This window comes from Rhagoletis zephyria, unplaced genomic scaffold (assembly GCF_001687245.7).
Source record: "Rhagoletis zephyria isolate East Lansing unplaced genomic scaffold, Rhagoletis_zephyria_1.1 Rzeph_scaffold_07026, whole genome shotgun sequence".
Taxonomy (NCBI): Eukaryota; Metazoa; Arthropoda; class Insecta; order Diptera; family Tephritidae; genus Rhagoletis; species Rhagoletis zephyria.
Window position 1 is genome coordinate 2,479 of NW_016164109.1, and position 22,958 is coordinate 25,436.

General features: G+C 34.0%; 1 long non-coding RNA gene across 1 annotated transcript; it reads right to left on the minus strand.

The window, feature by feature from the left end:
* Positions 1-17,191: 17,191 nt before the first annotated feature.
* On the minus strand, positions 17,192-22,338 carry LOC108373783 (uncharacterized). The gene is made up of 3 exons (XR_001848993.1): positions 22,252-22,338; positions 21,097-21,098; positions 17,192-17,204 (listed from the first exon to the last, which is right to left on the minus strand). It is a non-coding gene; the product is annotated as an uncharacterized LOC108373783 (long non-coding RNA).
* Between the last annotated feature and the right edge of the window lie 620 nt (positions 22,339-22,958).

A 22,958-nucleotide genomic window follows, 5' to 3' on the forward strand; every position in this document is an offset into this window, starting at 1 on the left:
TTGTACCTACTTTTTCATCGCTGGTGCATAACAAAACTAAAAAATAAAGTGGTCTTTTTTTGCCTTTTTTAAGTTTAAAATTCTAACTCTGGTTACTAACATCTGTTTATAATATGGTGTGCCCATAATTATTTCGACCACTGTAGGTATGTATATCAAATAAAGAACGTACATACATAAAAAAGAAGAAAATTAGTTTAACAAAATTCTGTGGAATTAAAAAAAAAAACCAACTCATTGGATTTCCATTTTTGCTTGTATTTGGGAGGCCATACTCGTAAATCATGTTTCAAAACTTAAAGCTTTTCTTAAAAAGATTACGTATCATTCGTCTAAGATCAAAAATGATAGTTACACAAGTTTTTTTGACAAAAATTCATAGATATGTGATAGCGTTCTTTTATACAAACAATTCTTCCATACGATATACCTAAAGAAAAGCATCAACGCTATGTCAAATGCAGAAATAAAACTAATAATTAGCATAGGTTTGTTTGTGTGTAATACGAAAATTACCCCGGTCTAAACCCACGCCCCCCTTGCCACCGGGCCTGATATATGTAGATACATACATACATAAAAGATTTAATCAAAATATAACCCTTTTCCTTCTGTAATAACAACAGCCATCCACAATTCAAACCGATAACGCTTTCTAGAAGTCTTTCACCGTTGCTACAACTTCAAAGAAATGTTGGAACGTAATCAAAATTATGTATATCATGCTTCTTCACGTTTCTGAAGTTGATGCAACTATGTATGTATGTATGTATGTACATGCATACATATTATGCATGCATTACGAAACAACTTATTCGTCGCAGATAACACTAGAACTTCGTTTTTTTTTTGTAATAACGGTATCAAGATTCAAGCACAGTGCAGCATCCAAGGAACAAGCTGGAGGATAATCAATTTGTGCAAGGAGTAGTTCCGCTATACAAAAAAAAAGAGGGAGGATGCAAATTGTAGCAATTTTCTTTGGCAAAGGAGAAGCAAGATCTTAAGTATGTACATGCATACGTACATAAATAAGTATGTAATCTTAATACATATATAAATACCTATGTACATATATATGTGCATATTGCATATGTACGCAACCATAATAGTACCTACATACATGCATACATACATATATATAATATATATTTTCATGCAGCCTTGTGCATTTGCAACAATCAGTTGCTTTCCTCAAAGTTTTTGACTTTAGCGCAGCATAGAAGCGTGGCACATACAATCAACTAAGTCAAGCATAAACTTCCCTCTATCTCCAGTAATGCCAAAGTTTTTCAAAGTACTTGCAAGGGATAGACAATTCGGTACATACGCATGCAAAAGATACCAACGATGATAATAAAGAGCTGTTGGCACAGAAACTTAAATCGAGGTTTTCGCTTCTCTTACTTTTTGGGAACAAGGATACCTCCTTCTAGTTCATGTTGCATGTCTCAGCTCATCATATGTCACTGCTAGCAAAGCAGTGTAAGCTCGCACTTAAATTAGTTTTCTAAAGTATTTAAAGAACAGTTGAAAAAATGTGTTTATTATAAACTAGTAATAAATAAATATGTACAAGATATAATGCATTAACATAAGTACTGCAATATAGAATTTTCTTCTAAAGACTAATTTCGATGCTACAAAGAGCATTTGGAGGGGGTTGATAAATCTGCAGAGTGGCATAATATTAAACTTAGATATTAAAAAACCATGTAAGCTTCTTAAAGCTAAAATTTAATTCAGATCAATTGTCTTTGTATCAGCAGTCCGATCAGCCTATCTTTTTACAAATGTTTTAAGAACTTTAATTTAAAATTTCAAAAATACCAAATATGAGAAAAATAAGTTTTCCTTGTTGAATTCAGCTTTAAAGTTTTCCATTAATGTTTTCTTGAAAGATTGTTCCTATTTTTTTTAGTTTTCGTCCTTATTTAACTTGTCGAGTACCTACACACAAACCATAACACCATCGTTTTCAGGTTGATGTCAGGGTGGCATTCGCTTGCAACAACCACTCGAACACCAGCTGCAACTTACCACCGCTGCACTGCAAGACTGGTTGCTCTGGTTTTATGTACTTTACTGAACGTTGCCTTTACCACCTCTCTCCGCTCCGCCCGACAATATTCGCAAGCTTTTCATGCGCTCTTTCACTTTCATACACTGTCCGTTGCATTCTGTGAATTCTACTTTTGCAACTCAGTTTTCAGGTTTTCCTTTTTTGTTGATTTTTCATCCTTTTTTTTTAGTTTCGACTTTCTGTGTTGATTTTATTTTTTCTTTCTAGAACTTTTCTCATATACCGCTATGTAGTAGTTAGTATGTGGTGCTTGTTTTATTTTGCATTCTACGTCATCCTTTTTGTTGAACAAAGCATTTTTTTTTTGGTGTTGGTAGGTCAATGCACGTACAAAAGCCACTTTTCAAGTAAACTCTGGCTTCTTCCTTTCGCTTTATTTTTGCTTTTCGTTGCTTGATAACTTTTTCTCAAACAGAGAGAAATGTGTGAAGTAAAAACGCGAGGCAAAAATCATTCCGAAAGGATAGAGAACGTATTTATGTACATATGTATTTGGTTTGAAAGGAGTTCAGCTGTGTGCTACGCTCTAATGAACAAAACGAATTGAAGCAACGCTTTTTACAAAGTTGGCCGCGGAATGTGCCGGAACGAAATGGAAGTACAGGAACGCGTAAATTCAAAAGTACAAACGCAGTAGTTGCGGTGGAGTGGAATTGGCAACCTGAATAATGCTGCATTTCTCGCCGTCAGGATCACAGTGCATATATTTGTGCAACATTTGGCATACAACCAGCGTTGCCAGGTTGATGTTTTTTGTGTAAAAAATTACGTTTTTTACCTTCCCAGAAATTTTCTCTGTTACTAAATCTTGTAAGTGGAACTGATTTGAAATTATTTTCTTAATAAATCTTTACAAGCTTTGTGTTTTGCAGCAGCTGCTTCAAAAAATATTTATTCTTTGGACGCAGATGACTTAAATATGATGCATACCAAGCGTACGCGCATATTTTTTTTTGGATTCTTGGACTAAGGATCCCGTGTTCAAAGGCTGGTTGTGTAAACACTTGAGGTTACGAGGCTTATTGTAATGTTTGCAATTGCACATTAAAAGCCAAATCAGGGAGAGCTGATCTCTTGCAACACGCACGCTCGCAAAAGCATCAAAAAAGCTGGAGCAGCATAAAAAGTCAGAAAAAAGTAGCCGACTTTTTTAAGACTTCATTGAAAATGTAATGAACGCAAAAAAGGCTGAAATATTGCTATACTCCTTCTTAGCAGAACGTAATTAAATTATTAAAAATCAACGCGATTATTTAGCTTCTCTAAACTTGCACATTATTGACCTGAAATTTAATGGGCTATCAAACTGCATACTCAAAAAAATTCTAAAAAATCTAAATAAAATGTTGAAAGTCTAGCTGAAGCTTTGCAGATTTTTTATAATTTTTGCACAAAGTTGGAAATGTGGATTTATATTTTGTTTGTTATATAATGAGCTTGGCTTTTATGGAAAAATAATAAACATTAAATAAACAAAAGAGAAACAGCCAAAATAGATCAAAATGGTGATGACTTAATCAACTGATCACAAGTGTATGTATAAAATGATTTTTATATTAACGATCTCAAACCAGGTTACAATGAATTCTCTCTCTCAAAATGACATTTTAATATACCTTACTTACATATGTACCTTTGTATATAATAAAAGTTTAATAAGAACCATTTTTTGTACATTCATTTGAATAAGGTGTTTTTGGGTAGGAAATGTCGTTTTCTCACACCAAGAGGGACGTTTTCTCATGCTGAAGACCTGGCAACACTGCATACAACAAAGCAATCGTGCACCTCCGCGTTTGCTAACTAACAGCTGCCTTGTCGTTAAGGAAGAGAAAGTTGTAGTGGCATTGGTGGAGCAGGCACTGCAACGAAGATTAAATGAAATTTCGTTAATGCTATTGAAGCATCATACTTCAAAGCGTGGTGCTGGTGAAGTTCAGCGGTGTATGGATAAGACGAAGAGCGTATGTATGTAAGTGCGAAGCTCATAAGGGCGAGCATGTTTCCAGCTAAAACTTCGCTGCAAGTGTGTTTGGAAGTGTGGCTATGCAGCGTGCAAAGTTGACTTTAAAGTGGACTTTAAAATGGTGCATTAATTTAACACGCTCGCATCAGTGCTCCGCACGTAATTTCGCATAAATTCAAGTAAAACTTTTTAACTAAGCTTTTTCTTCTTTACTCAACTGAAAGCGCTTTTAGATACTCTATCACAGTGGTTTTCAAGAAATCCTGATGGGCATCGTCCTTTTGCGGAGGTCGCGAGCTGAATTAAATGACCTGCATTAAATTTTGTTAGGTGATCTAAAAATATTTAATTTATTTCATTAAAAAAACATAAATTTACATAATATATGCATTCTATATACTTACATATGGATGTATGTATTAGGACCATTCGTATATATACCCATACCTACATAAATAAAAAGTGAGCTAAATTCACAATTCAGATCAGGAAATATATGTAACTGCTTGTGGATCGTAGAGATTCAACGTAATTTATACAAAAACAGGTATAAACATTTAGTTTAGATGCCGATTAGAAAACATTTGGAATTTTAATGTGTTTCTCCAATGTAGAAGGTTAGAAGACGATTAGAGAAACTGTCGAGAATTAAACCACTATCTACAAAAAGGGGACTTAGTTCTCAATATCGAGAAGGAGGTTAGATATCTAAGCGTTTTCTAGCGTTGAATTCTGATTGGTTTCTGATGTCATATCTCTTGCCAAATTTTTTTTGGACCATAAAAACTGGAATCAAATTTTCCCATTTACAAAATGTTTGCCAATCAATTTTAAATTTGCCAGGCCGTTATAATTTAAAATGACAACAGTTTGTAGGAGATTGTGCTATTTTAAATTTTAGCTTTGATACATTTTAAAATTAATTGGTGAAAGCGGGCATTACTGTCATATTTCAACAATTGCAAGAAAGCTTTCGATAGTATCGAATATTTTGCACTATCACTATCGAAACAATCGAATGTATACACCATCGATAGTTTCCAACACTAGCAAAAATGGTAAAGTTCGAATCACTATAACCTATTGCCTCAATTCAACTGATTTTTCAGATAGGGATTTTACTTTGGAACTTCTTTATTTGGACAGCTAAAACCGAGAAATTTTCACGATTACATCTTGATTACCTAGGATTACGATTACTGTATTGCTACATGCTTGATTGCGAATAGTTTAATTGTAATTAATTGTGATTATAGTAATCGTAATCCTAACAATTTTAAGATTGCAATTACCTTAATTGTAATCATGAAAATTAAGATTACCATTACAGTAGTCGTATTCGTTAAATTTTTAGGATTACAATTAAAGTAATCGCGATCATGCAATTCATGATTACGATTACAGTAATCGAGAAATTAGTTTTCCTTAGAGCAAATCTTGACTTTTATACACCAAAATGGTATTAAGTTGTGAATTCGCATATTTGTTTGAAATCGTTGTAAGTTCGGCAAAACACTATCATATGTGTAAGCGCCAATCTATTATTAGATATTATTAATAAAATTTAATCGTAATCAAAAATTACCCAGCTCTGGTATGAACTATGTATTTATGTATAAGAAAAATTTCGTTAAAAATTTTTTGCGATCAGTTTCAGCACTTTATATCGATTTTCCGATAAATGGCGGTAACGGTTTTACTACAAAGGGAGCGCAAGCGGGAGTGAAGCATACTTATACACACATGCATATGCATGAACAAGTGCATACATACATAGGTACAACATAGTTCTGTAATAATTAATTACTTGTTGGTATCGAACTGGGCTATTTTCATTTGCTTTTCATGATGAGATGCTGGCTTTCCAGGATAACGACTATCCCACCACATATAAATAGCATATCTACAGTTACTGAACAAAACAGCATTATCCTTAGAATATTTTTGACTGTATGCGTAAATGGCCAAGCACTTATATGGCAGAACAAGTTCGAGAAAAAATTTTGCAGAAAGCAGTGAATATTTTGCAAAACCAAAACTATACAAATGTATGTATGTGTGTGTGTACATATCGCACACTGTCTTCAAATGAGTCGCAACTCAAAATAATAAGTTCGTCAGAAAATGCGATAAACTATTTCGTAGCACATGCTAATCATATGGGCAGGGCGACTTTACCTTAGGTTTTTTTTTTTTTTAACAAATTATAACAAAAATTTGCTCCGGTTTTTGCTGAAAGGTAAATAAAATCGCTGTCTGTGTACATTTTAGCGCATAATTTCAAAAATGCCAAATTTTGAGTTGTGACTCTTTTGAAGACGGTGTGCGATGTTTACTTCTGCATAGGCACCCTACAGAAAAAGAAACACTTCCAAATTTATAAATTCAACTGCGTCTATTTAAAGTACTTTTACGCAAAAATGCAGCACCACGCCACAGAACAAAGTTTTTAAGTGTTTAAGAATAATGAAAGTTTGACTGCAAAGCCGTGGAGGCTATTTTCCCTATTTAATGTTTCATGTGCTACCCTATTCTATGTACCTTATTATTAGAGCTAAATATTTACAAAATTAGAAAGTTACTAAAGAACTAGTTCTCATTGCCCTACAGGGTACATCGCATATTTCTTATGTTTTCTCACATTCTCATCGCTCTATCTACTTTTGCGGGAGGCTAGTTAGATACCAAACGCACTTTTGTGTACATATTGCAAAAATTCGCATTGACTTCAGCTCTAACACAGCGACAAAAGACATACATATATGTATCTATACATATAAATGTACCAATGTAAGTACCATACATACATACGTAAGAAAATATGTATGTACGTCCATACAAATAGGGGTTGCAAATAAATTGCTTTTAATTTGATTTCAACTCAATTAAATCTACGAAATGGAATTCCAAATTAAATTTTTTCTACATTTTTCTCTTCTCTACCAACGAGTATAAAATAATTCTGTGTCCATAAATACCTAGTTCACTATTTTTGTTTAATATTAAGTTTTTTTTTGTATTGCATCCATCCCATTGCAATTTTGTATTTTTATACATGCATTCAATTTGTATAAGTACTACCCAGTAGAAAAAAAAGAAGGAATAAAAAGCAATTACAGAATGCCTTCAATGGTATATAGAGGGCCTTACCATCTCCATGACTTCCGTAATTATTTTTTATACATATGAAACGGGCCTGATTGCAAGGCATTGCGTTTCGGCTTTCGGGACAACAGCTCATAGAAAGGCTTATTTTTTATGCCTAACACTTCACAGATGAAATGAAAAGTTGTATGTTAGGTCTAACGAGATTCGAGCCCAGGCCTCCCTGAAAGCTAACAAAAAATAGCAAACATCGCTGAGCACTCAGCTACAGCCACAACATGTAAATGTGTCTTCGACTTTTAATTAAAAAACATCTTTTTGGTCGAAAATGGAGGCATACTTATCTTAGAAAATGCATTATCTTCAGTTTTGTATAAAGAACGATGTATTTCAATGAATATTTAAAAAAGATAGACATACTACAAAAATGTAAAAATAACCACTCATGATCATACATATACCCGTAGTTACGTTTGTGACGTATACGCCCCGTAGATGGGAAAAAAATACTTTTCGTAAAAACGGTGTACACTCTAAAAAATTTTTGTTTAAATTTGCGCATATTAAGATAGGTAACCAGTTTCCTCTCTTAATGAATGCAAATTTAAACACTGCTTGCTTACTTTTACTTATCATATGTGTGGCGTAGAACAAATTTCAAATTTGTTTTTTGAGTTTTAAACATTTATTGTTCACATTTTCACAGTTTACACATAACATGTTTAAAATTTCCTCTAAAAAATTTTCGTTTAAATTTACGCATATAAAGAGAGGTAACCAGNTTCTTTGTAAATTTTATGTAAATAAAATGCAATTGATGATACTTTAAAAAGTTTATATATTTACTTCATACTGTAAATAAAACTTTCATAAATGTATTTTAAAGAGCGAATTTTCAGTATTTGCTGATGATATATATTTAGAAGTATAAACCCTTTCCCCCCAAAAATATATTCCGGCGTGCGCCCCTGTCACTTAGCATTTATTATTTGTAAAAAATATATTTTTACTTTCAAAATGTTTGTAATTCTAAACATTTCATGTGTATATTTTAAACAACTCATGTTCAAAATCAAATCTTGAACATCTTGTGCGTATACTTGAACAGGTTCTGGTTGAAAAATAAACACTTTTCAGTAGTAGTTTTACATGCACTTTTTAGAGTGTAGAATTCTTGAAAATCAACATTTTTCGATCGGAAGGCTCTATTTCTCTTCAGCAGATTCCCAGTATTAATGTCCAATTGTTTATTTAACCATTTTCTCATGGTAATTATATTTTATAAGTCCGCCCAAACTCCCAGAAAACGCAATGGCGAGCCAATAAAAAATCTTTAGTATTAAAAAATGGTAAAATAAAAAAATGGATATTAATATTGGAAGTCTCCTGAAAAGAAAGAACGCAGTTTTCCGATCGCAAAATAGTGATTTTCAAAAATTTTATATCATTTCTACGAAAAGTTGTTTTCCCCCATATAAAATACATGAGCACTCCCTCAGTATTTTTTTATTCTATGGGTATATTTTTTTAGTAGAGAACAATCCTAGGGGGTGGCGGCAATAAAATTCCGACTTTACTGTTTTTGGACCACTCTAATACGAAAACGCAAATCGTAAAAGTAAGTGAAAATGAGATCACGGCTGTATATAACAATTTTCGAATGAACTTCGAGTGTGCCATTAAAAATTGTAAAAAATGGAATTTTGGTTTCTCAAATAATAGTCATCTTTTACTCAATGTAATTTGTTTAACTTTCATGAGCATGAAATAGTATTATAACTTTGGTCCGATAACAAGAGATAGACCCATTAAAATGTATACTTAAATGATCAGAACGTACGTCCGTCTGTCCGTCTGTCCGTCCGTCTGTTTGTATGCAATCTAGTCTCTCAGTTTTCGAGATATCCGGATGAAATTTGGTAGGTGGGTGTATTTTTATAATTTATTAATCATTTGTCGGAACCGGAAGAATCGGACCACTATAACCTATAGCTCCCTTACAACTAATTGTTCAGATATAAGATTTTTCGTTATAACTCCTCCATTTAAGTAGCTAGGAACATGAAATTTTGCACTATTGTCACTCATTATGAAGAGAATACGTTCAGTAAAAATGGCGAAGATCGGGTCGCTATAACCTATATCCTCTATACAACTGATTGTTCAGATATAGGATTTTACTGTAAAACTCCTTTATTTGGACTGCTAAAACAGATAAATTTTGTAAGATATTTTATAAATAATAATACAAAGTCTACTGAGAAAATCGTCAAAATCTATGCTGTATAAGCTTTATCTCTTATACCTCTGATTGTTCAGATACCAGTTATTACGATATATCTCCGTTATGTAAGAGTCTTAACCCATTAAATTGTGTTACCGGTTTACATACCGATCACATAGCAGTGAAAATCACTTTGGTGCTATATATGGTATATCTTCCATACCTCTGATTGTTTGGATATGGTTTTTTATATATGTATCTCTTCTATCTATGTATTCTGCAAATATATAAATTTTTTCAAATGCAGTAATTTGTTAAAGTAAAATTTTCAGATGTTCATGAAAGGTATGAAGCCTTCGGCATAGCCGAAGACAGCGCTGCTCTTAGATACCGGTTTTCTTTTGGTGATACACTAGATTCGTTCGTTTCGGCAAGCAGAATATTTTCACCGTTTAATTTTAACATTTTAAAGTATCTAAAATTTTTAAAATTAACAAAATCGTAAAATTTCAAAAGTTAGAAAATTTGAGACTTCACAGAAATGTGGTATTTAATGCCAACGTCGATTGCCTCTAATATGAATATTCTATTTGAAAACTACCAAAGTTATTAAAAAAAGCAATTCGGTGTCACTCGAAAAAATCAGTAATTTCGGTACTTCTTCGCCTAAATAAACGTTTTAAGACTAAAATTTTTCAGAAACTTGATTTATTTTTTATTGTACTTGTTTCTGGAACGTCATTGATTGAAACATTTGCAAGAAGAATGCTTTAGTGTTTTTTTTCTGGCGAGCGAAAGAAGTGACACCACTAAAAAAAACTCGTGAGGTTTGCTCGTATGTAGTATGTGAGTGGTAGAATGATAGAAAGTGTGTTACGAGCGTAAAGCAAAGAGTGAGTGTACTGATACAAAAAAAGCTTGTAAAATTGGTATGGTGATCCAAATTGACTTCCTAACATTAGTCACCCACACATTTATGTTGACATACATACATATGTGAGTATGTAAATATTTTGTATCAGTCAAAGGTCAGTTAGTCAAGACTTAATTTACTTGGCATAACTTAACTTTATAGGAGTCTTTGCACCAACTCCTCAGTTTGCCAACGTGTTTTACTTTGAATGACCATTTTGGATTACTTCTGTAAGTTTGGTAAAGATATTTCGCAACAGCTGAGTTATAGCAATTTTTCCGTATATCTTCTATCTGTATCTCTATATATATAAAATAATTGCCGTTTTCGTTGTTCGGAGTTAACTCGAAAACTACTATTAAATTTTCAGAGGTTACACATTGCATATATGGTCCTATTATAGGCTACCAGAAAACTCGGTAGGTGGCGCTGGGGTCGAGTTATTTATAAAAATCGTATTTATGAACCGATTTCTTTCAAATTCAAAATGTGAGCTACCAGCATGATGGCAAACACGTTTACCAAAAATAGACCCGCTAGGTGGCGCGGGAGTCGAGTTATTTATAAAAGTTGAATTTATGAACCGATTCTATCTAGTTAAAGTTTTTTTGTTGGAGCAGTAATTGGTTGACCTTGCTTGAAATACCAAAGAAAATAGTTCGAAATTGTAATGCAGGATTCTTCTTCATTTACAAATACTTTACTGTGTGTTGTTGATGAACCCATTTCACTGTGCTCCAGAATGCAAACCTAAATATTTACATGAGTGCATAAGTAAGTCTAAAGCTCCACGTGTACCGTATAGCAACAGTTGAACTTGACCTTGAGTTATTGAAGAGCTTTTCATTCACACAAAACCGCAATACATACCTACATACATATGCACATACAAACATACAGTGAACCTATGGCACACAAATTTTGTTACAACCAATCTCAATGTGTCTAATAAACGAATACAAACATACTACATATGTATGTATGTACATACATATAGGGGTATAGGGAAAACAAAGCACTGAAATGCACATACATAAGTCGAACAGGATAAATTGGGTTTCCAGCTCCCTTGCGTTGACATTGAAATAAAGAGGAAAATAATGATTAGGGCGACTCTGACAGGATGGTGATGAATTTAACGAGGCGAAAGCGAAAATATACATACACTGCTACATACACACCATATGAACTTGTGAATATAAACGAATAAATACTCTACGCACAAAATATCCCAAATACATATTAAGAACCCACCCTTAACAAAAGAAACCCATAGAAATGCAGACGGTTTAGGGTGAGAAGCAGGGATGTTAATTTTTCGGCTTTTTCCGATACCGGAATTTTCGGGATGGCATTGTCACAATCCCGGGATCCCGGGATTAGTCTCGGGATTTAGATATTCATTACTTTTCAACAACTTGACTCGAAAAATTGCTTCTATATTGTTTGAGAAGCTCTGCTACCATGAAATAAAGAATAAATATGTAAATGTACTTTTTTATTTACAGTGGTCTTTTTATTTTTTCTCTCTAACCGCAGGATTTATTTTATAGACTTTGTAATTTCAAAGCTATAATTAATTCCAAAAATTATAAAAAAAATCAATGCAATGTAGAATAAAAATATGGGTAACAAATGCAATAGGAAATCTCTTTAAAATTTAAAAAATTTTATCTTTTTGGATTCACAATGACGAATAGGTAATTTTTAAGCTAACAAGGATAGAAGAATGAAAGTCGAGGATGTTATCGAGTTTATATAAGCCCTTAACATATCATTTTTTTCAAAAACAAATATTGCGAAATTTCAAGGATAAAATTTTAAAATTACATTTTCAATATTTACCAGCCCATCTGCACTAGAAACTTGAATCTGTTTAAATTCTACAGGATTTCCTCATTAATTTTATACCCACACTTCTTCTCTAAGCACATTTCTCCGAATTTTTTAAATCATTTTTGAATTACTGACGTCGGAGTGGAAAACTAAAAGCGCAATTTTACTATATTTGGCCCACGGTTTCGCGAATATATTGATATTTTGTGTTTAATATTTACTATCGCTCGATGTTATATGTATAATTTATAAAAAATATTAATTAATAAATAAAAACAGACATATAGCCAATACTGGTCAAGAAAAGGCGTTTCTATTATTGCCATCTGTGCAAATTACAAATCACGAAAATCCCGGAATTACTTGCCAAGAATCCCGGAATTTTTGAGACCTTAAAATGTCCGAGTTCCCGGGATTAACATCCCTAGTGAGAATTGACTCACAAATACACACGAAAACATTGGCTTGGCTGCAAGCAAATACACCCTGCGCTGGGGTTTGTTGAACAGGGGAAACCACATCAAAACGGCAAATTTACGATTACAAGAGACAAACGTTAAGTTAGCTTATTGCTTGCGCCGTTAGCTCGTATCCTTGAAAGGATATGAGTCATAAATGAGGGTATACCCGCTGATGCGTTTTAATAGATTTGTGAGGGTGGTTTAATACATGGTTCATACATATACATGTGGATACATATGCACTTGAATGAGGTGGGTGCTTGCTACGTCGCAGCATCATAAAATTTGTGCAACTCTCCCATTTCAAGGACAAACGCTAATAAGGTTTGGCAAACAAACACGCATTTAAATGCTGGGGCAAATATTTGCGTTCGCAAATTTGCGGCGTGTGAAATGGTGAGAGGGCGGGCATAAGCAGTTTTCGAAAGATTTCCATCAATTCATTTTCCTTTTGAATTTATGTATGTAAGTAATCTCCGAAGGGATTGCATTTTCGTAAATGCAAGTACTGCATCTAATATGCTTTAGCACCTACATTGTGTATCTTATACTCAAGCAACAACAACCACTCTGAAAGAAATATCAGCAATCATCTCAAATGTGTCCCTTTAAATGCCAGTGCAAATAAGAAGCTTGTAAAGATGCGTTTCAATGCAAGGACAAGTGCGCTTGGGGCGGGGGATTTCGCGAACTCAACATAACTTTTAGTTTTGCCAACCTTGAAATAAAATTGTGTGTAGGTATATATTTATGTATGCCCCAAATTACGCACAAATGTAAGATGTGTTCCTGTGTGTCGGTGCCCAAATTCTCCGCAGCTGGCCGTTAATAGGAAATGTGCCAAATCCACAGTACTTATCTATTTAATTAACGATGTGTGATTAAAGTGCGAAAGAAAATACACTTACATTCTCCCATTGTCGCTTTAGAGCGTCCCGTTTACTGCTGCCAAACACCTGCCCTGCCACTCAAATTTAGTTGTGCCGAAAAATTAGTCGGCACGTTGTGTTCCACCCACTTGGTTTAACCCTCTTTTCATTATGTAATTTTTTGTTGTTGATTTTCATAGATCACCAAAAAAATGGTATAAAAAAACACGAATTCAGATATACACACTTATGAATGCCATAAAAATTAAAAAGATTGAAGGGCGGAATGTAATACACATTCAGCGAAATTGTTGCTTTTTGGTTACCAGCTATTTTCGAGATGACTCAAAAAAATTATGTGCAAATCATTCATTTCGAAATTTTTTAACCAACTAACCAAATTCCGGTGAAACCCTAGCCCGCCGCCATCACAGCAAGCAACCAACTTTCGGTGTTGACTATGCAGCTGACAAAGCGTTGTGCGGGAATGTGTTATGTATATATATGTATACGAATCTATGTACATTAGGACGGGTCAATTTGTATAGGAGATTTTGCCGACTATGCGCGTATAGCATAGAAGCCCAGTGGGAAAATAATACCCTCGATACATTCCATTATGGGAGGATTCCACGGGTAATTTTAAGCAAATTTTCTGAAGCAACCATGGGTCCAAAATCAATTTGGAGTTTGCCGAATTGCGAAAATAGGTTTCTTTTACTTAGCATTTTGCTGTACTGTCGTAAAGAAGTGCTTATTTTTTTTTATAAAAACATGCCATAAAAACCCTTTTTATGAAAACAAAATTTTTGCAAAAATATTATTTTTGACTGACTCAAAAATGTTTTCTTGACCGCTTTTTCTTAATTAATCATCATCAGTTTCTCGTTGTAGAATATTCTGAAATCATTTTTATTCCCAAGCGCATTTGTGCACAAGGCTATTATAACTTTATAACTTTGTTCAAATAACGGTTGTTTGTAATAGCCAAAACGAATCGAGAGAGATATAATCAAATGTAAACATAAATGACCGTAATGAAAAAAGAAATCGATTAAGCGGTGACTGTCTGTCCGTCCGTCCGTCTGTGCATACGATAAATCGAGTAAAAATTTAGATATCTTGACGAAACTTGGTAATGTGTACTTCTTTCAGCGTAGGACGGAGGGTATTGAAAATGGGCAAAATCGAACAATAACCACGCCTATTATTATTGTGATTTTATTTTTTCCTCCGAAACGTTTTTAATTGCAGCTATTGCAGCTTGGTGAAAGTGTTCAGCTTGTTCATCACTGAACTGGCCCAAATTATGTGGGAAGAAGTCCAAATGCAAATGAAGTTTACAACCGTGACGTAGTCGTCGCTTCTGTGGCTTCCAACGAAATTATTGCATAGCGCCACAAAACACTTCCATGCACGTTTTTCTACAGAGCTTAGCTTGTTCAATAAGCTCACTTCGCTCATAATTTTACAAATGTGAGGTCCTATAAAAAACCCTAAAATTGATAACAAGATATAAAACCGATGAAAAAGTATTAGATGAGAGAATACAAAATTAATACCTCCTTTTATTTTGGCTTCACTTAATTTTGGGAACACCACTTTAAGATGACAAAAAGCGTTGCTAATTGGATCCAATTTTTTTACAGTTAACAGATGGATTGCACGAAAAAACCCGGTTTTCCTATGGAACAGCTTTGCAAACCGTGCTAGTTTGGCAAGACTGTGAGAATACCCATATAGTTTCATATATCCTAGGATTAAATGCAGTGCCGGTAGGACAACATTTTGAGCTTTGACCAATGGGACATTTAAAACGATTTTCCTGCCTATTTGATCCGGCTCTCGGAATGGCCATACCTGGCAATCATAAAAAACGTCAAATTAAAAAAGCGGTCAAGCAAACATTTTTGAGTTGTATAGCCAAAAATATTTTTGCAAAAATTTTGTTTTCATAAAAAGTTTAATAACTCAGTAAATTTTCATTGAGACATTTAAAATTTTGCACATTATTGTACTGAAATTGAATGGGCTATCAAAGTGCATACTCGTAAGTTTTTAGAAAATCGTATGCTGTATTGATTTTTAGTTACACGAAAAAAATTTAATATGAGTACCTTTTATTTTAGCACGTAGAAAATGTGAAAATTTTCACTGTTGCACTGTTTGCAAATCCAAAAATGACTTTAGACCCATAGTTTCTTCGGAATTTGCTTAGAATTAAAAGTAGAATCCTCCTATGCTATACGCGCATAGTCAAAACAATGACCCGCCCTAATGTACATACATATGTACATACGCGTGTGCATTCTCCCTCGAATCGAGGTCAAGGATATCGACTCACTCGTTCATGCTTGCAATTGTAATAAAAAAGGCACACACACACAGCAGCCATAGAAGCTTTTCTTTTCACTTACTTGATTTTTCAGCTACTAATTGCAATGTTGAAACCGAAAAAATACATACATTCGTACACATGTTTGTATGTACATAAGTACATATGCACATACTTCAGTTGGGGGAAATAACGAAAGGGTTGTTTGGGTGACTTGAAGAGGATGAGAAACATTTGAGTTGCCTGCTGTGATTGCATTGTAATTATTAAAAACATTTTTTTTATGATTCATTATGCAAATTTCGGTTTTGTCGAGAAAGATGCTTGCAGTTATTAAATGGAATAAATTATTTAAAGATTATTTGTACCTCAATCAGATGGCACACTGTCAATGCTACATTTGTTTGTTTTCTTCTTTCTGTAATTGTTCTAATGTAAGCCATAAAGAGCGTATTTCAAAACGAAATAAAGAATTCGCCAAGTCTGTGTTGATGATAGGTCGAAGGAAAATTGAAAAACATACATATGTACATATCGCAAGGAAGCTTCATACCATGTACAAGGAAGATTGCTATTTTTAAAAATGGCCGTTTTTGGTAAAAATAAATCGAAGACCCAGATCCTTCGTACCCAAAACTCACTAGACAGGCGTTTTGATGATAAAATAAATATATGTACATATGAATTTACATCAAGTTACGGAAGAATAAGTGGACCGACCCATCCTGTTCACTATGTATGGCTTACAGGCTAACCAAATATTCACGCACGCCGCCAATTTACTGTCAAAAATTTCTCATGCACATGCAACTGACATCGAACGGCGTGCGTATAAAGCTAACTCAATTTTCAATTTTTGTTCTGCGTGACATTTTGATTTGACGTTTCGCTCAATGAAATCAATGATGCAAAAAAACAAATTCAACGGCGTGCATACCAAAACGCAAGGAGCGAATATTAGGTTAGCCTGTCAAGGTGGTACGCTAGAAAGATCAGTTAAGAAGTACTGGTTTATATGTAGCACTTTAGATTAGATATTGTTCTATTTCGACGGCGACTTTTATTTTGATAGGAGTCCGAATTCATCAAATTCGTACTACTTCGTTCTGAACAAGGGCATATGGAGAAAATATATATATATGTATTTATTTAAATACTTGTAGCTATATGTACATTTATTTATGTGCATACATATTTACGAATGTATTTGTGTAAACATAACACCGGCAAATAATAGAAGAAAAAATAATAAAAATTTGAAATCGAAAGATAATCAAGCCGAATAAAGTAAGGTGAAAGTAATGAATAAATAACAAGACGAAAGTGCAATTGTGAAATCTACATACATACTATGTACTTATTTACATGTATGTATGTACATAGTACTTCTTGTCGCCATATTTTGTGAAGTGCTTGTGTACAAAAAAATATGTATGTATATAAAAGGAGAAAGGATATACGAAGTATGGATGACAATAATGTTCAGTGAAAGAGAAAAAACTTCTCACAAAAATTTTGTTATCCACAGGAGAAAAAATATGTATAAAAAATTTTTTATTTATGGTCCCCCTTCCAAAGCTTATGTTATTTTTATTAAATACCTAGGTATATTAAATTATATACAGCCTGTTTTTTTCTGACACACCGAGATTTACTTTTATTGATGGCATGCATATTTTAGAATATCTATAAATTTCCATGAAAAGCCAAGAACAAATTTAAATTTTTCTCAAAAAGCCAGTATGTATTTGTAAAAAATAACCCTAAGCGCCAAAGTAAATCAAAAGGATATATGGAAATTCGAAGTTAGCTCTAGTAATATGCGATAACACAAAGAAGATTGGAAAGAGCAATTTTCTCAGAAAATTTATGTGATGTAGATTTTTAAAACTTTTGTTTGCTTAGTAAAAATCAATCGATTAGTGCCAACACTACTTAGTGCCTTAGTACCTTCGAAAATCGCTTATTAGTTTCTTAATGGAACACGGGATGAAATGCAAATTTGAGATTTCTTTACCTCAAAAAAACAAGTTTTAATTTAAAGTACCCCTAAAGACTAAGTAAGCCAGAAAACTTATGGAGATTCAAAGTTAGCGCTAGTAATACATATACGTTAACATTAAAGAAACAGAATACCGTTTTTGTCGGAAAATTTATGTGATGGAATTTTCCCATTAATTTTTCAGGAATTTTAGTAGATACATAGGTACCGAATGCCTATTCCAATTTGCTAAATCAGGTTTTTAAGGGAGCAACCATCGCTAGCCTGTGCAATGCCTAACCTATGTATGTGAGTATGTATGAAATGCATTTACTGAGTTACTCTTAACTAAACTTTTTTTTGAAAAAATCATACATGTGCATGTGAACGTATGTGCTTTAATATCAAATACAGTACCCCTAACTAAGCTTCTCAAACGCAATTGGAGCATGTGTATGCAACTCCATTCCTTTCCCTTCTCTTTCGACTTCGTGAGCTAATTCTTACATAACAGCTCGTATTTGGCGCCTATTTCTTACACACATGCATGCATACAAACATTTTTGCACAAGTATGTAAGTACACTTTCTTTGTGCTTCTGTCCTCTTGTGATATGCGCTAGTCACCGAAATTTTGCTTGACATAGGTCAGGTTTCGACCTCAAAGCCTCTTACACTGCAGCCATTGCCAGGTTACGTTCTTCATCTGCGCCCTCGCCATCATCGTCAATATGCTCATTAGCTTGCTTAGCTGCTGTTCGCCTTATTGTTGTTGCATGGTGTCTACTTCACAACACGAAATCCATCTTCGGGCAAAAAAGGCTCGCCTCAAAATATTGCCAACATTTTCGTTTTACTTTTATTAGAAGCAAATTGTGTGAACATGTGGATGTGCGTTCGTTCAAGTTGCGTTGCCTTCCGTTGTGGGTTAAGGTTGCGTTTTTGCGGTTCACCAAGTCGTTATCTCTTACTATCAGCGCCGTGTGTGCCGCAGTGTTGCTCTCATTTCGGTTTCTGGGCCAAAAGCGCCTACAAACCAGTTAAGCAACGAGTTTGCCTGTCCTCCCTTTGGGTACTTTGTGAACATGAGGTCTGTGCATGCATCTGCGTGTGTGTGCCCATATTCTTAGGAGGCATTCAGTGCTGACCCTGTAGCAATTCAGATAGTCCCTATAGTTACCAGCACTAGTCCCTCATAATTCCCCTGCCAATGGTTTCAAATGCCATTTTTAGCATTGGCGTGTCATTGGAAAAGGACCGGTCCAATCAACACTGATCGTAAGATAGTCCTGGACTAGTCCAATTTTGAAGATTTTTTTCGTTGGAGTAAGATTGCGTTCTGCACTTCGCAGATGTTTTTTCACAATTCGGAAACACAAAAAAAATAAATTGTATCGTTTTATAACCATGCATCTATGCGCACTGAGCTACAGCCACGCATGTAAATGTGTGCTCAAATGTTCACGTTGTATCAAGGCCAGACCAAGCGATTGGGACGTTTACAGGGTGGTGTTCTTTAAATTTTTTTATTGAATTGCAAGACAACACCACACTGTCACTGCCAAACTGTACTTTTCATCTATGTCTAGGCCCGTTCCTTGGGGACTGGTCGAAGGCTGATATTTCGATGCAGTCAAATTTTAACCAGAGAAGTACTAGTCCTTTACGTAAAATTGGCCGCCTTATTGCTGCAGGGGAATGACTCTGGTTGTTACATTTTACCAATGTTCCTGTTATGGTTATTGTTGTTGTTGAGTAAATTCCTCTTCTTTTGTGAAACGACTGTTATTATGTATGTATGTATAAATGTTTTTATATAATACATACTAGCAGAGCACCCGACATCGTTCGCGGTAAACAAATCAAAATTCAAAACAGTAATACAAATATTCAGTTAAGCACAAATTAGAGGAGAAAAACTATTTTCTTCAACTACTATATATTGATCACCAATTTCTATACTAAAAATCTTGTTCCATTACTAATATAGGGGTGGATTAAGGTAACGATAGAATTTTTAAATTAAAATTAGTCTACTATGGTAGATTCCGTTTAGCTTCCTATTCGCTTAGCTGTTTTAGTATAACGGCACTTTTCCGGTAGAATGCTTATTTCAGAAGTAGTTTTATTCATTATACAAGCACATGTTTCGTTTAACAGCATCGCGGGATCGATAAAATTATTTAAAATTTCTATTTCAAAATGGTCTAAAGACTTTAAAGTTTCAAAAAAAAAAACACAGTTTTAAATATCCGAGGGGTCTAATAGTTGAATACATATTTATCTCCCTTTTACAAACACATTTTTATATACTTTATTTTAAACACCTCCCATATATATGTCTGCATACCAAATTTAAAGTTCATGTGACTTTCACGACTATCGGATGTTCACGCCCCCTTTTATAAACTCACTTTTATACCATAAAACTCACTTTATTACCATAAATAAGCACCTACCAAAGCGGTGCCTCATACCAAGTTTGAAGTTCGTGGGGCTTATGGATCCCAAGTTATAGCTGATAAAAAATTCCACGTCTATGGGAAGTGCCACGCCCCCTTTTACAAACTCATTTATTTATAGCTGTTAAGTAATGATTATAAATTGTAATAATTACCGATTACCATTAAAAATAATCAAAAAATAATCAAATTTTTAGCCAATTGGAAGAAAAAAATCGAAAATTATCAAAAAAGCGAATGGGATTAATTTTACAATAAAATTATAATTTTTTCGATTATTTATAATTATGTAAATTATTTTAAATAAAATGTATTGCTCAGACGGAGAAATATGTTTTGTCGACAAACATATGTATGTAGCTGTGTGTGTGTGTGTACGGTGTTACGTTGTTCTTTCAAATGACCATAGATAACAGGGATGTTGCGGATATTTGCATTTTTGGAGGGTATGCATGTGTATTCCACTACTTTAAGCATGTCATACAATCAGAAAACAAACAAGTATGTTTCTTTACAATGAAATCGAACAAATAATTAAATATAATTAAAAAATCAAAAATAATCAAAAGTAATCACCAAATTTAATCAACTACTTTTTTTGATTATTTTTGATTGTTATTGATTATTTTTTTAATGACAAATAATCATGATTGTTTTCTGATTAATTCTAATTATAATTGATTACTAATTCCTCGGTTGAAAACACTAATTGAATTATTCATAACGATTACCGAACCTATGTAATCGTTTTGATTAGTAATCGTAATCCAAAGTTAACAGCTATCCATAGCTATGCCTGCATACCAAATTTCAAGTTCATGTGAGTTATGGTTCTGAAGTTACAGCTGATAAAAAATTTAACTCCTATGGGAGGTGCCGCGCCCCCTTGTCGGATCCGTCTTATTCGCCCGGGTGTCATGGCAACACTCTATCAGAATTTCGTTCGATTCTGTCCGTCGGTTTAGTCTGCAACCTATGTACTTCGACAAATATATAGTAGATATCGTGCAATTTTTCAGTCCAAATATTCCTTTTCAATTTGCTAACATACATATGTTCTAAATATGAGCCAAATCGCCAAGTAAATACAATTTTTAGGAATATCCTGACCCCAACGCCACCTAGCGAGCAAATTTTAGTAGAAATATTTCTTTCCAAAGTACCTATATATGTTCCAAATATGAACGAAATCGTTCTAGCTGTTTGGTAGTTTATTGACATACAATGCACGGAAAACTCTATGAAATTGTGAAATTGTGACATCTCATTTTGTGGCTGCAATAACAAAAAGTTTCGAGTTTTTTTTTCGAAAAACCTTCCGCACAGAATGTCCAAAAAAGTACTTTTTATAGAATTCGAGAAAGAATTGAATTCGGTTCAGCCGTTTGGTCACTCATAGACAGATAGATATATTATATATTATTATTATATTTTAGCTGTATCCGTTATTTCTGATTGTCGCAAAAAAAAAACTTGCCTAGTAAGAAATTCGCCCCTTGATATGGTGATTGCTCAAAGCTATTTAAATTCGAAATTGCATGAAAATTGGAGAACAGGATTCTAAAAGCTTATCCTGGCAAAAAGCTACCTACGTACAAAATTTTAAGCAAACCAGATCATAAATACGATCTTTTCGAATAAATCGTTCCCTTGTCCACTTCCCGGAAAAAAGGATCCTATATGCTAATCTACCTACGTGCCAAATTTTAAGGTAATCGGACCATAATAAGACTTTTTCGAATAGATCGGAAAAAAGTAATTTTTTTTTGGTCAAAACATGGTGGTTGCTGTTGATTCTGGCCTATTTACAACTCGGAGCGAGCATTTAAATTGCGAAAATATTGTTTGAGGTAGACGGAATTGGTGTAAACGTGCTTCGCTCTTTTGACCCTGTCGGCGGGCTTGTTAGCCGAAACGACCAACACTAACTCCGACTTTAAATAAGAAACGAAGAAAAGTGAAAAAGGCAAATACATTTTGTATTTTTGGTTCTTTTTATTTTTTTTTTTAAACATACCCACTAGAACTTGAAGGGAGATCTCCCTATGTGAGGAATAAAAGTGTACTCCCCTTAACCTGATTTCTGAGCAATGAGGGAGATTTGTCGCTTTTGTACTCCTTTATTACTCGCTTAGGAGCGTAATGAGAGATCTCCTAAGCGAGCAATTAAAGAATGCTCCCTGAGGCATGACTTGGGAGCAATAAACGAGATTTGTCGGTTTTGTACTCCGTTATTACTCGNAAAGTCACCTTCACAATTTCCCCGCTTGGTGGATTCCTGACCAGGCAAGCATCCTTGACAACCAGGAAATCATATACGAGTACATACTTATATGTGCATATCTTATCTTACCGTTTTGTTATTATTACGTTTTACTTTCATATGATTTCTCTGCAATATAATTCTAAAATTAAGCAATTATGTAAGACGTATCATTTATGTTTTATCTGATCTCGTACTTATATCTGTTAAGATCTTGTAAAATTAGCACAAATGCACGTGATTAAGAAGTTAAATAAAAAATTTAATAAATAGCAAAATCTATTTGGCTAATTTAAAATGTTCGTTATCATTGCTCTCTTATTACTCCTATAGGAGGCTTTCGGGATGCCTCTTATGGGAGCACTCCCTTATTGCTCGTTCGGGAGGTATACGGGATGTTTTCTATTTGCACTCCCTTGTTGTCTTTTTGGGAGGTTTCTGGGAGGTAACTATGGGAGTAC